At 41.2% G+C, this 13372-nt stretch overlaps 14 non-coding genes across 14 annotated transcripts; 5 read left to right on the top strand and 9 right to left on the bottom strand.

Moving 5' to 3' along the window:
* The first annotated feature begins 598 nt into the window (after window positions 1–598).
* Window positions 599–693, top strand: TRNAI-UAU (transfer RNA isoleucine (anticodon UAU)). The gene is made up of 2 exons: window positions 599–636; window positions 658–693. It is a non-coding gene; the product is annotated as a tRNA-Ile (tRNA).
* A 1172-nt stretch (window positions 694–1865) lies between these two features.
* TRNAT-UGU (transfer RNA threonine (anticodon UGU)) lies at window positions 1866–1937 on the bottom strand. The gene has a single exon. It is a non-coding gene; the product is annotated as a tRNA-Thr (tRNA).
* A 589-nt stretch (window positions 1938–2526) lies between these two features.
* TRNAS-GCU (transfer RNA serine (anticodon GCU)) lies at window positions 2527–2608 on the bottom strand. Its single transcript has one exon. It is a non-coding gene; the product is annotated as a tRNA-Ser (tRNA).
* A 412-nt stretch (window positions 2609–3020) lies between these two features.
* Window positions 3021–3115, top strand: TRNAI-UAU (transfer RNA isoleucine (anticodon UAU)). The gene is made up of 2 exons: window positions 3021–3058; window positions 3080–3115. It is a non-coding gene; the product is annotated as a tRNA-Ile (tRNA).
* Window positions 3116–4289: 1174 nt separating this feature from the next.
* Window positions 4290–4361, bottom strand: TRNAS-UGA (transfer RNA serine (anticodon UGA)). The gene has a single exon. It is a non-coding gene; the product is annotated as a tRNA-Ser (tRNA).
* Window positions 4362–4950: 589 nt separating this feature from the next.
* TRNAS-GCU (transfer RNA serine (anticodon GCU)) lies at window positions 4951–5032 on the bottom strand. Its single transcript has one exon. It is a non-coding gene; the product is annotated as a tRNA-Ser (tRNA).
* Window positions 5033–5444: 412 nt separating this feature from the next.
* TRNAI-UAU (transfer RNA isoleucine (anticodon UAU)) lies at window positions 5445–5539 on the top strand. The gene is made up of 2 exons: window positions 5445–5482; window positions 5504–5539. It is a non-coding gene; the product is annotated as a tRNA-Ile (tRNA).
* Window positions 5540–6712: 1173 nt separating this feature from the next.
* Window positions 6713–6784, bottom strand: TRNAS-UGA (transfer RNA serine (anticodon UGA)). Its single transcript has one exon. It is a non-coding gene; the product is annotated as a tRNA-Ser (tRNA).
* A 589-nt stretch (window positions 6785–7373) lies between these two features.
* Window positions 7374–7455, bottom strand: TRNAS-GCU (transfer RNA serine (anticodon GCU)). Its single transcript has one exon. It is a non-coding gene; the product is annotated as a tRNA-Ser (tRNA).
* Window positions 7456–7867: 412 nt separating this feature from the next.
* TRNAI-UAU (transfer RNA isoleucine (anticodon UAU)) lies at window positions 7868–7962 on the top strand. Its single transcript has 2 exons — window positions 7868–7905; window positions 7927–7962. It is a non-coding gene; the product is annotated as a tRNA-Ile (tRNA).
* Window positions 7963–9136: 1174 nt separating this feature from the next.
* On the bottom strand, window positions 9137–9208 carry TRNAT-UGU (transfer RNA threonine (anticodon UGU)). The gene has a single exon. It is a non-coding gene; the product is annotated as a tRNA-Thr (tRNA).
* A 1083-nt stretch (window positions 9209–10291) lies between these two features.
* On the top strand, window positions 10292–10386 carry TRNAI-UAU (transfer RNA isoleucine (anticodon UAU)). The gene is made up of 2 exons: window positions 10292–10329; window positions 10351–10386. It is a non-coding gene; the product is annotated as a tRNA-Ile (tRNA).
* Window positions 10387–11528: 1142 nt separating this feature from the next.
* TRNAT-UGU (transfer RNA threonine (anticodon UGU)) lies at window positions 11529–11600 on the bottom strand. The gene has a single exon. It is a non-coding gene; the product is annotated as a tRNA-Thr (tRNA).
* A 589-nt stretch (window positions 11601–12189) lies between these two features.
* On the bottom strand, window positions 12190–12271 carry TRNAS-GCU (transfer RNA serine (anticodon GCU)). Its single transcript has one exon. It is a non-coding gene; the product is annotated as a tRNA-Ser (tRNA).
* Between the last annotated feature and the right edge of the window lie 1101 nt (window positions 12272–13372).

Below are 13372 nucleotides of genomic sequence, written 5' to 3'. Positions count from 1 at the left end.
AACAGTCAGATGATCCCATCTAGCGGATCCTGGCTCTGTCTTGAAAGAGAGTGTAATTATACTACAAGAAATGCTGGCCATCAAAAGAGACTCTGATGGCTTTCCGACGAAGTTGGGATTTGAACCCACGCGTGCAGAGCACAATGGATTAGCAGTCCATCGCCTTAACCACTCGGCCACCTCGTCTGCCCTACAGCCCCATCTGAAACCTTGTTTCACAAAAGGTACTGAAGTGTCAATATACTGTACCTAAAAAAGAAAAAAACAGCTGAGGCAAGATCTCACATTCCACGTCTTCCCCCAATCAGGGACCTACATTTCATTTTTGGGAAATTCTTACTATGTGCTAATTACAAATATTCATAAGATTCCCCTAGACTTTGTCAGAACTGTCAAGATATAATTCTATGGGGTTTTGAATAGACAGAGCATATGTTATAGGACAATTATAGAATCTATTCCGTTTGGACTGTATTTTTAATAGTCATGATAACATGCTAGCATGTGAGTCGATCTTGCACAGTGAATGATGGAGCAGTGTCTGTCATCTACTTGGTCAGCTGTAGATGGCTCACCTGGGGAGATGTGCAAAGAGAGAGCTCCAGTGGCGCAATCGGTTAGCGCGCGGTACTTATACAGCAGTACTTGCACTGAGCCATGCCGAGGTTGTGAGTTCGAGCCTCACCTGGAGCAGCCGTGTTGTTTTTCATAAACCATTTCACAAAAAGTAAAGTTTAAACTCAGAGTATGGACGGCCCTTGCTAGAGAGTCTTTACTTCTTATAGGATCTACGTGTCCTACTCCTCTGGGTGCCAAATATCACATATCCTCCGCGATGCTCAGTTTAAACATTCCATGATGTGCCATCTTGCATTTCATGCAAACACCACATCAGTGCATTTAAAAATACATTTGTAGAATAATAAATATGATGAAAACTGTGTTCTCACATGATAACCATAAACAAGAGCTGCAAAAAATGCTGTATCAGCTACTTACAATAAAAGGTGACTCGAAAAAACTAGCAAAAGAAGAGCATCATCATATTAAAGGTTCTATTCACCATCTTGAGTTGCACCATAGCAGCTTATGGTGCCTTTCTGTTCAGAGTGTGCCTCCAATCCCACATTCATTTTTAATTTCTTTGCAGTTTAAAAACCAACAATTACTGCTCGAAGTTCACTTTTCAAAACCATTCAACCTATTAAATGTATTTCTCTAACCTATGAATGTGGTCCATGTTCACTTTTCCTCATCTTCATCTCGATACTCCTTTCCCAGAAACCAGGTTCACTTCTTCATTCAACCCACCCATCCAAAGTCACCAAATCTTTGAAGCAAGTCTGCCTATTCTCCCTTTCTCTCTATGTACAAGATACCTTGTATCATTTGAATGGACAGCAGGAGAGAAGGATATTTATGGTGAGTGGGGGTGGGGTTTTGAGGAGTAACCTCATTTGCCTAAGAGCCGGGGTATCTGGGAAAAAAAGTATTTTATGGGGGAAGACTTTCACATCTCCTTGGTGAAATTTGTAGGGCCTTATAACATCCTTTCTGTGGATGCAGATTCAGTCGGAACAGAGGTCCTAGTCCTCGCTCTGCCTTTCAAAGGAACTGTAAATATGCATGGCTTATTTGGCTTTGCCCGGCAGGGCTTGCCCGGCAGGGTGAGAATGGCGTTTGTCAGGCGTTCGTCAGGCGATCGGAAGGGGTGAGGCAATAATTTATAATTCAATGATCTTCATGATATTTTCTTGATAATATGAAAGCAGGAAAGGGAAGCTTGGCAATAAGCAATCCTAAAGCAAGGTGTGACTCCAGGGAAGAATGACTTGAAAACAACATACAGAAAGACTCATGTAAAAAGGCCCTGATGAGGCTTGAACTCATGACCCCTGGTTTACAAGACCAGTGCTCTGCCACTGAGCTACAAGGCCAGTCTGCACGCAGGATGTAAATTGCAACATGTATTCTTACTGAGGTATGAATATATCTATGATTTTGAGACTCTGTATGGAAACGTAGTTGCATATGAATGTCCACGTGCGCGCACACATTGAAGACCATGCTTAAGGCACTTTTTTTGGAAGTATGAAAAACTACATTTTCATATGAGAAAATAAGAGTTTTCGCATTCAAGACCATACCGATAGCTCTAGTTAGTATGTCTGCAATCAGTGACATATAGAGAACCCACTTATTAGAAGTGATCTGTCTCTGTGGGGCAGACATATGTTAACAGTCATTCATTTGAGACGGCCTAAACTTTAGGAGTAAGAGCTGCTTTCTTATCAATCTATTTATCCAAACTGGTTAATAAGCCAGGAGTGAGTGAAAGGCAATCCTCTGGAAACTCCATGAAAGATCTAATTTCTATTACGCACAAAATACTTCACTTTATTTGACATATTTGTTAAAATGGAACAGTCAGATGATCCCATCTAGCGGATCCTGGCTCTGTCTTGAAAGAGAGTGTAATTATACTACAAGAAATGCTGGCCATCAAAAGAGACTCTGATGGCTTTCCGACGAAGGTGGGATTCGAACCCACGCGTGCAGAGCACAATGGATTAGCAGTCCATCGCCTTAACCACTCGGCCACCTCGTCTGCCCTACAGCCCCATCTGAAACCTTGCTTCACAAAAGGTACTGAAGTGTCAATATACTGTACCTAAAAAAGAAAAAAACAGCTGAGGCAAGATCTCACATTCCACGTCTTCCCCCAATCAGGGACCTACATTTCATTTTTGGGAAATTCTTACTATGTGCTAATTACAAATATTCATAAGATTCCCCTAGACTTTGTCAGAACTGTCAAGATATAATTCTATGGGGTTTTGAATAGACAGAGCATATGTTATAGGACAATTATAGAATCTATTCCGTTTGGACTGTATTTTTAATAGTCATGATAACATGCTAGCATGTGAGTCGATCTTGCACAGTGAATGATGGAGCAGTGTCTGTCATCTACTTGGTCAGCTGTAGATGGCTCACCTGGGGAGATGTGAAAAGAGAGAGCTCCAGTGGCACAATCGGTTAGCGCGCGGTACTTATACAGCAGTACTTGCACTGAGCCATGCCGAGGTTGTGAGTTCGAGCCTCACCTGGAGCAGCCGTGTTGTTTTTCATAAACCATTTCACAAAAAGTAAAGTTTAAACTCAGAGTATGGACGGCCCTTGCTAGAGAGTCTTTACTTCTTATAGGATCTACGTGTCCTACTCCTCTGGGTGCCAAATATCACATATCCTCCGCGATGCTCAGTTTAAACATTCCATGATGTGCCATCTTGCATTTCATGCAAACACCACATCAGTGCATTTAAAAATACATTTGTAGAATAATAAATATGATGAAAACAGTGTTCTCACATGATAACCATAAACTGAAGAGCTGCAAAAAATGCTGTATCAGCTACTTATAATAAAAGGTGACTCGAAAAAACTAGCAAAAGAAGAGCATCATCATATTAAAGGTTCTATTCACCATCTTGAGTTGCACCATAGCAGCTTATGGTGCTTTTCTGCTCAGAGTGTGCCTCCAATCCCACATTCATTTTTAATTTCTTTGCAGTTTAAAAACCAACAATTACTGCTCGAAGTTCACTTTTCAAAACCATTCAACCTATTAAATGTATTTCTCTAACCTATGAATGTGGTCCATGTTCACTTTTCCTCATCTTCATCTCGATACTCCTTTCCCAGAAACCAGGTTCACTTCTTCATTCAACCCACCCATCCAAGGTCACCAAATCTTTGAAGCAAGTCTGCCTATTCTCCCTTTCTCTCTATGTACAAGATACCTTGTATCATTTGAATGGACAGCAGGAGAGAAGGATATTTATGGTGAGTGGGGGTGGGGTTTTGAGGAGTAACCTCATTTGCCTAAGAGCCGGGGTATCTGGGAAAAAAAGTATTTTATGGGGGAAGACTTTCACATCTCCTTGGTGAAATTTGTAGGGCCTTATAACATCCTTTCTGTGGATGCAGATTCAGTCGGAACAGAGGTCCTAGTCCTCGCTCTGCCTTTCAAAGGAACTGTAAATATGCATGGCTTATTTGGCTTTGCCCGGCAGGGCTTGCCCGGCAGGGTGAGAATGGCGTTTGTCAGGCGTTCGTCAGGCGATCGGAAGGGGTGATGCAATAATTTATAATTCAATGATCTTCATGATATTTTCTTGATAATATGAAAGCAGGAAAGGGAAGCTTGGCAATAAGCAATCCTAAAGCAAGGTGTGACTCCAGGGAAGAATGACTTGAAAACAACATACAGAAAGACTCATGTAAAAAGGCCCTGATGAGGCTTGAACTCATGACCCCTGGTTTTCAAGACCAGTGCTCTGCCACTGAGCTACAAGGCCAGTCTGCACGCAGGATGTAAATTGCAACATGTATTCTTACTGAGGTATGAATATATCTATGATTTTGAGACTCTGTATGGAAACGTAGTTGCATATGAATGTCCACGTGCGCGCACACATTGAAGACCATGCTTAAGGCACTTTTTTTGGAAGTATGAAAAACTACATTTTCATATGAGAAAATAAGAGTTTTCGCATTCAAGACCATACCGATAGCTCTAGTTAGTATGTCTGTAATCAGTGACATATAGAGAACCCACTTATTAGAAGTGATCTGTCTCTGTGGGGCAGACATATGTTAACAGTCATTCATTTGAGACGGCCTAAACTTTAGGAGTAAGAGCTGCTTTCTTATCAATCTATTTATCCAAACTGGTTAATAAGCCAGGAGTGAGTGAAAGGCAATCCTCTGGAAACTCCATGAAAGATCTAATTTCTATTACGCACAAAATACTTCACTTTATTTGACATATTTGTTAAAATGGAACAGTCAGATGATCCCATCTAGCGGATCCTGGCTCTGTCTTGAAAGAGAGTGTAATTATACTACAAGAAATGCTGGCCATCAAAAGAGACTCTGATGGCTTTCCGACGAAGGTGGGATTTGAACCCACGCGTGCAGAGCACAATGGATTAGCAGTCCATCGCCTTAACCACTCGGCCACCTCGTCTGCCCTACAGCCCCATCTGAAACCTTGTTTCACAAAAGGTACTGAAGTGTCAATATACTGTACCTAAAAAAGAAAAAAACAGCTGAGGCAAGATCTCACATTCCACGTCTTCCCCCAATCAGGGACCTACATTTCATTTTTGGGAAATTCTTACTATGTGCTAATTACAAATATTCATAAGATTCCCCTAGACTTTGTCAGAACTGTCAAGATATAATTCTATGGGGTTTTGAATAGACAGAGCATATGTTATAGGACAATTATAGAATCTATTCCGTTTGGACTGTATTTTTAATAGTCATGATAACATGCTAGCATGTGAGTCGATCTTGCACAGTGAATGATGGAGCAGTGTCTGTCATCTACTTGGTCAGCTGTAGATGGCTCACCTGGGGAGATGTGTAAAGAGAGAGCTCCAGTGGCGCAATCGGTTAGCGCGCGGTACTTATACAGCAGTACTTGCACTGAGCCATGCCGAGGTTGTGAGTTCGAGCCTCACCTGGAGCAGCCGTGTTGTTTTTCATAAACCATTTCACAAAAAGTAAAGTTTAAACTCAGAGTATGGACGGCCCTTGCTAGAGAGTCTTTACTTCTTATAGGATCTACGTGTCCTACTCCTCTGGGTGCCAAATATCACATATCCTCCGCGATGCTCAGTTTAAACATTCCATGATGTGCCATCTTGCATTTCATGCAAACACCACATCAGTGCATTTAAAAATACATTTGTAGAATAATAAATATGATGAAAACAGTGTTCTCACATGATAACCATAAACTGAAGAGCTGCAAAAAATGCTGTATCAGCTACTTACAATAAAAGGTGACTCGAAAAAACTAGCAAAAGAAGAGCATCATCATATTAAAGGTTCTATTCACCATCTTGAGTTGCACCATAGCAGCTTATGGTGCCTTTCTGTTCAGAGTGTGCCTCCAATCCCACATTCATTTTTAATTTCTTTGCAGTTTAAAAACCAACAATTACTGCTCGAAGTTCACTTTTCAAAACCATTCAACCTATTAAATGTATTTCTCTAACCTATGAATGTGGTCCATGTTCACTTTTCCTCATCTTCATCTCGATACTCCTTTCCCAGAAACCAGGTTCACTTCTTCATTCAACCCACCCATCCAAGGTCACCAATCTTTGAAGCAAGTCTGCCTATTCTCCCTTTCTCTCTATGTACAAGATACCTTGTATCATTTGAATGGACAGCAGGAGAGAAGGATATTTATGGTGAGTGGGGGTGGGGTTTTGAGGAGTAACCTCATTTGCCTAAGAGCCGGGGTATCTGGGAAAAAAAGTATTTTATGGGGGAAGACTTTCACATCTCCTTGGTGAAATTTGTAGGGCCTTATAACATCCTTTCTGTGGATGCAGATTCAGTCGGAACAGAGGTCCTAGTCCTCGCTCTGCCTTTCAAAGGAACTGTAAATTTGCATGGCTTATTTGGCTTTGCCCGGCAGGGCTTGCCCGGCAGGGTGAGAATGGCGTTTGTCAGGCGTTCGTCAGGCGATCGGAAGGGGTGATGCAATAATTTATAATTCAATGATCTTCATGATATTTTCTTGATAATATGAAAGCAGGAAAGGGAAGCTTGGCAATAAGCAATCCTAAAGCAAGGTGTGACTCCAGGGAAGAATGACTTGAAAACAACATACAGAAAGACTCATGTAAAAAGGCCCTGATGAGACTTGAACTCATGACCCCTGGTTTTCAAGACCAGTGCTCTGCCACTGAGCTACAAGGCCAGTCTGCACGCAGGATGTAAATTGCAACATGTATTCTTACTGAGGTATGAATATATCTATGATTTTGAGACTCTGTATGGAAACGTAGTTGCATATGAATGTCCACGTGCGCGCACACATTGAAGACCATGCTTAAGGCACTTTTTTTGGAAGTATGAAAAACTACATTTTCATATGAGAAAATAAGAGTTTTCGCATTCAAGACCATACCGATAGCTCTAGTTAGTATGTCTGTAATCAGTGACATATAGAGAACCCACTTATTAGAAGTGATCTGTCTCTGTGGGGCAGACATATGTTAACAGTCATTCATTTGAGACGGCCTAAACTTTAGGAGTAAGAGCTGCTTTCTTATCAATCTATTTATCCAAACTGGTTAATAAGCCAGGAGTGAGTGAAAGGCAATCCTCTGGAAACTCCATGAAAGATCTAATTTCTATTACGCACAAAATACTTCACTTTATTTGACATATTTGTTAAAATGGAACAGTCAGATGATCCCATCTAGCGGATCCTGGCTCTGTCTTGAAAGAGAGTGTAATTATACTACAAGAAATGCTGGCCATCAAAAGAGACTCTGATGGCTTTCCGACGAAGGTGGGATTTGAACCCACGCGTGCAGAGCACAATGGATTAGCAGTCCATCGCCTTAACCACTCGGCCACCTCGTCTGCCCTACAGCCCCATCTGAAACCTTGTTTCACAAAAGGTACTGAAGTGTCAATATACTGTACCTAAAAAAGAAAAAAACAGCTGAGGCAAGATCTCACATTCCACGTCTTCCCCCAATCAGGGACCTACATTTCATTTTTGGGAAATTCTTACTATGTGCTAATTACAAATATTCATAAGATTCCCCTAGACTTTGTCAGAACTGTCAAGATATAATTCTATGGGGTTTTGAATAGACAGAGCCTATGTTATAGGACAATTATAGAATCTATTCCGTTTGGACTGTATTTTTAATAGTCATGATAACATGCTAGCATGTGAGTCGATCTTGCACAGTGAATGATGGAGCAGTGTCTGTCATCTACTTGGTCAGCTGTAGATGGCTCACCTGGGGAGATGTGCAAAGAGAGAGCTCCAGTGGCGCAATCGGTTAGCGCGCGGTACTTATACAGCAGTACTTGCACTGAGCCATGCCGAGGTTGTGAGTTCGAGCCTCACCTGGAGCAGCCGTGTTGTTTTTCATAAACCATTTCACAAAAAGTAAAGTTTAAACTCAGAGTATGGACGGCCCTTGCTAGAGAGTCTTTACTTCTTATAGGATCTACGTGTCCTACTCCTCTGGGTGCCAAATATCACATATCCTCCGCGATGCTCAGTTTAAACATTCCATGATGTGCCATCTTGCATTTCATGCAAACACCACATCAGTGCATTTAAAAATACATTTGTAGAATAATAAATATGATGAAAACTGTGTTCTCACATGATAACCATAAACTGAAGAGCTGCAAAAAATGCTGTATCAGCTACTTACAATAAAAGGTGACTCGAAAAAACTAGCAAAAGAAGAGCATCATCATATTAAAGGTTCTATTCACCATCTTGAGTTGCACCATAGCAGCTTATGGTGCCTTTCTGTTCAGAGTGTGCCTCCAATCCCACATTCATTTTTAATTTCTTTGCAGTTTAAAAACCAACAATTACTGCTCGAAGTTCACTTTTCAAAACCATTCAACCTATTAAATGTATTTCTCTAACCTATGAATGTGGTCCATGTTCACTTTTCCTCATCTTCATCTCGATACTCCTTTCCCAGAAACCAGGTTCACTTCTTCATTCAACCCACCCATCCAAAGTCACCAAATCTTTGAAGCAAGTCTGCCTATTCTCCCTTTCTCTCTATGTACAAGATACCTTGTATCATTTGAATGGACAGCAGGAGAGAAGGATATTTATGGTGAGTGGGGGTGGGGTTTTGAGGAGTAACCTCATTTGCCTAAGAGCCGGGGTATCTGGGAAAAAAAGTATTTTATGGGGGAAGACTTTCACATCTCCTTGGTGAAATTTGTAGGGCCTTATAACATCCTTTCTGTGGATGCAGATTCAGTCGGAACAGAGGTCCTAGTCCTCGCTCTGCCTTTCAAAGGAACTGTAAATATGCATGGCTTATTTGGCTTTGCCCGGCAGGGCTTGCCCGGCAGGGTGAGAATGGCGTTTGTCAGGCGTTCGTCAGGCGATCGGAAGGGGTGAGGCAATAATTTATAATTCAATGATCTTCATGATATTTTCTTGATAATATGAAAGCAGGAAAGGGAAGCTTGGCAATAAGCAATCCTAAAGCAAGGTGTGACTCCAGGGAAGAATGACTTGAAAACAACATACAGAAAGACTCATGTAAAAAGGCCCTGATGAGGCTTGAACTCATGACCCCTGGTTTACAAGACCAGTGCTCTGCCACTGAGCTACAAGGCCAGTCTGCACGCAGGATGTAAATTGCAACATGTATTCTTACTGAGGTATGAATATATCTATGATTTTGAGACTCTGTATGGAAACGTAGTTGCATATGAATGTCCACGTGCGCGCACACATTGAAGACCATGCTTAAGGCACTTTTTTTGGAAGTATGAAAAACTACATTTTCATATGAGAAAATAAGAGTTTTCGCATTCAAGACCATACCGATAGCTCTAGTTAGTATGTCTGCAATCAGTGACATATAGAGAACCCACTTATTAGAAGTGATCTGTCTCTGTGGGGCAGACATATGTTAACAGTCATTCATTTGAGACTGCCTAAACTTTAGGAGTAAGAGCTGCTTTCTTATCAATCTATTTATCCAAACTGGTTCATAAGCCAGGAGTGAGTGAAAGGCAATCCTCTGGAAACTCCATGAAAGATCTAATTTCTATTACGCACAAAATACTTCACTTTATTTGACATATTTGTTAATATGGAACAGTCAGATGATCCCATCTAGCGGATCCTGGCTCTGTCTTGAAAGAGAGTGTAATTATACTACAAGAAATGCTGGCCATCAAAAGAGACTCTGATGGCTTTCCGACGAAGGTGGGATTCGAACCCACGCATGCAGAGCACAATGGATTAGCAGTCCATCGCCTTAACCACTCGGCCACCTCGTCTGCCCTACAGCCCCATCTGAAACCTTGCTTCACAAAAGGTACTGAAGTGTCAATATACTGTACCTAAAAAAGAAAAAAACAGCTGAGGCAAGATCTCACATTCCACGTCTTCCCCCAATCAGGGACCTACATTTCATTTTTGGGAAATTCTTACTATGTGCTAATTACAAATATTCATAAGATTCCCCTAGACTTTGTCAGAACTGTCAAGATATAATTCTATGGGGTTTTGAATAGACAGAGCATATGTTATAGGACAATTATAGAATCTATTCCGTTTGGACTGTATTTTTAATAGTCATGATAACATGCTAGCATGTGAGTCGATCTTGCACAGTGAATGATGGAGCAGTGTCTGTCATCTACTTGGTCAGCTGTAGATGGCTCACCTGGGGAGATGTGAAAAGAGAGAGCTCCAGTGGCGCAATCGGTTAGCGCGCGGTACTTATACAGCAGTACTTGCACTGAGCCATGCCGAGGTTGTGAGTTCGAGCCTCACCTGGAGCAGCCGTGTTGTTTTTCATAAACCATTTCACAAAAAGTAAAGTTTAAACTCAGAGTATGGACGGCCCTTGCTAGAGAGTCTTTACTTCTTATAGGATCTACGTGTCCTACTCCTCTGGGTGCCAAATATCACATATCCTCCGCGATGCTCAGTTTAAACATTCCATGATGTGCCACACCACATCAGTGCATTTAAAAATACATTTGTAGAATAATAAATATGATGAAAACTGTGTTCTCACATGATAACCATAAACTGAAGAGCTGCAAAAAATGCTGTATCAGCTACTTACAATAAAAGGTGACTCGAAAAAACTAGCAAAAGAAGAGCATCATCATATTAAAGGTTCTATTCACCATCTTGAGTTGCACCATAGCAGCTTATGGTGCTTTTCTGTTCAGAGTGTGCCTCCAATCCCACATTCATTTTTAATTTCTTTGCAGTTTAAAAACCAACAATTACTGCTCGAAGTTCACTTTTCAAAACCATTCAACCTATTAAATGTATTTCTCTAACCTATGAATGTGGTCCATGTTCACTTTTCCTCATCTTCATCTCGATACTCCTTTCCCAGAAACCAGGTTCACTTCTTCATTCAACCCACCCATCCAAAGTCACCAAATCTTTGAAGCAAGTCTGCCTATTCTCCCTTTCTCTCTATGTACAAGATACCTTGTATCATTTGAATGGACAGCAGGAGAGAAGGATATTTATGGTGAGTGGGGGTGGGGTTTTGAGGAGTAACCTCATTTGCCTAAGAGCCGGGGTATCTGGGAAAAAAAGTATTTTATGGGGGAAGACTTTCACATCTCCTTGGTGAAATTTGTAGGGCCTTATAACATCCTTTCTGTGGATGCAGATTCAGTCGGAACAGAGGTCCTAGTCCTCGCTCTGCCTTTCAAAGGAACTGTAAATATGCATGGCTTATTTGGCTTTGCCCGGCAGGGTGAGAATGGCGTTTGTCAGGCGTTCGTCAGGCGATCGGAAGGGGTGAGGCAATAATGTATAATTCAATGATCTTCATGATATTTTCTTGATAATATGAAAGCAGGAAAGGGAAGCTTGGCAATAAGCAATCCTAAAGCAAGGTGTGACTCCAGGGAAGAATGACTTGAAAACAACATACAGAAAGACTCATGTAAAAAGGCCCTGATGAGGCTTGAACTCATGACCCCTGGTTTACAAGACCAGTGCTCTGCCACTGAGCTACAAGGCCAGTCTGCACACAGGATGTAAATTGCAACATGTATTCTTACTGAGGTATGAATATATCTATGATTTTGAGACTCTGTATGGAAACGTAGTTGCATATGAATGTCCACGTGCGCGCACACATTGAAGACCATGCTTAAGGCACTTTTTTTGGAAGTATGAAAAACTACATTTTCATATGAGAAAATAAGAGTTTTCGCATTCAAGACCATACCGATAGCTCTAGATAGTATGTCTGCAATCAGTGACATATAGAGAACCCACTTATCAGAAGTGATCTGTCTCTGTGGGGCAGACATATGTTAACAGTCATTCATTTGAGACGGCCTAAACTTTAGGAGTAAGAGCTGCTTTCTTATCAATCTATTTATCCAAACTGGTTAATAAGCCAGGAGTGAGTGAAAGGCAATCCTCTGGAAACTCCATGAAAGATCTAATTTCTATTACGCACAAAATACTTCACTTTATTTGACATATTTGTTAAAATGGAACAGTCAGATGATCCCATCTAGCGGATCCTGGCTCTGTCTTGAAAGAGAGTGTAATTATACTACAAGAAATGCTGGCCATCAAAAGAGACTCTGATGGCTTTCCGACGAAGGTGGGATTCGAACCCACGCGTGCAGAGCACAATGGATTAGCAGTCCATCGCCTTAACCACTCGGCCACCTCGTCTGCCCTACAGCCCCATCTGAAACCTTGCTTCACAAAAGGTACTGAAGTGTCAATATACTGTACCTAAAAAAGAAAAAAACAGCTGAGGCAAGATCTCACATTCCACGTCTTCCCCCAATCAGGGACCTACATTTCATTTTTGGGAAATTCTTACTATGTGCTAATTGCAAATATTCATAAGATTCCCCTAGACTTTGTCAGAACTGTCAAGATATAATTCTATGGGGTTTTGAATAGACAGAGCATATGTTATAGGACAATTATAGAATCTATTCCGTTTGGACTGTATTTTTAATAGTCATGATAACATGCTAGCATGTGAGTCGATCTTGCACAGTGAATGATGGAGCAGTGTCTGTCATCTACTTGGTCAGCTGTAGATGGCTCACCTGGGGAGATGTGAAAAGAGAGAGCTCCAGTCGCGCAATCGGTTAGCGCGCGGTACTTATACAGCAGTACTTGCACTGAGCCATGCCGAGGTTGTGAGTTCGAGCCTCACCTGTAGCAGCCGTGTTGTTTTTCATAAACCATTTCACAAAAAGTAAACTTTAAACTCAGAGTATGGACGGCCCTTGAGAGAGTCTTTACTTCTTATAGGATCTACGTGTCCTACTCCTCTGGGTGCCAAATATCACATATCCTCCGCGATGCTCAGTTTAAACATTCCATGATGTGCCATCTTGCATTTCATGCAAACACCACATCAGTGCATTTAAAAATACATTTGTAGAATAATAAATATGATGAAAACAGTGTTCTCACATGATAACCATAAACTGAAGAGCTGCAAAAAATGCTGTATCAGCTACTTACAATAAAAGGTGACTCGAAAAAACTAGCAAAAGAAGAGCATCATCATATTAAAGGTTCTATTCACCATCTTGAGTTGCACCATAGCAGCTTATGGTGCTTTTCTGCTCAGAGTGTGCCTCCAATCCCACATTCATTTTTAATTTCTTTGCAGTTTAAAAACCAACAATTACTGCTCGAAGTTCACTTTTCAAAACCATTCAACCTATTAAATGTATTTCTCTAACCTATGAATGTGGTCCATGTTCACTTTTCCTCATCTTCATCTCGATACTCCTTTGCCAGAAACCA

Source organism: Triturus cristatus, chromosome 12 (assembly GCF_964204655.1).
Source record: "Triturus cristatus chromosome 12, aTriCri1.1, whole genome shotgun sequence".
Taxonomy (NCBI): domain Eukaryota; kingdom Metazoa; phylum Chordata; class Amphibia; order Caudata; family Salamandridae; genus Triturus; species Triturus cristatus.
The sequence above is the reverse complement of the archived record's forward strand: the minus strand, read 5'-3'. Positions and strand labels throughout refer to the sequence as shown.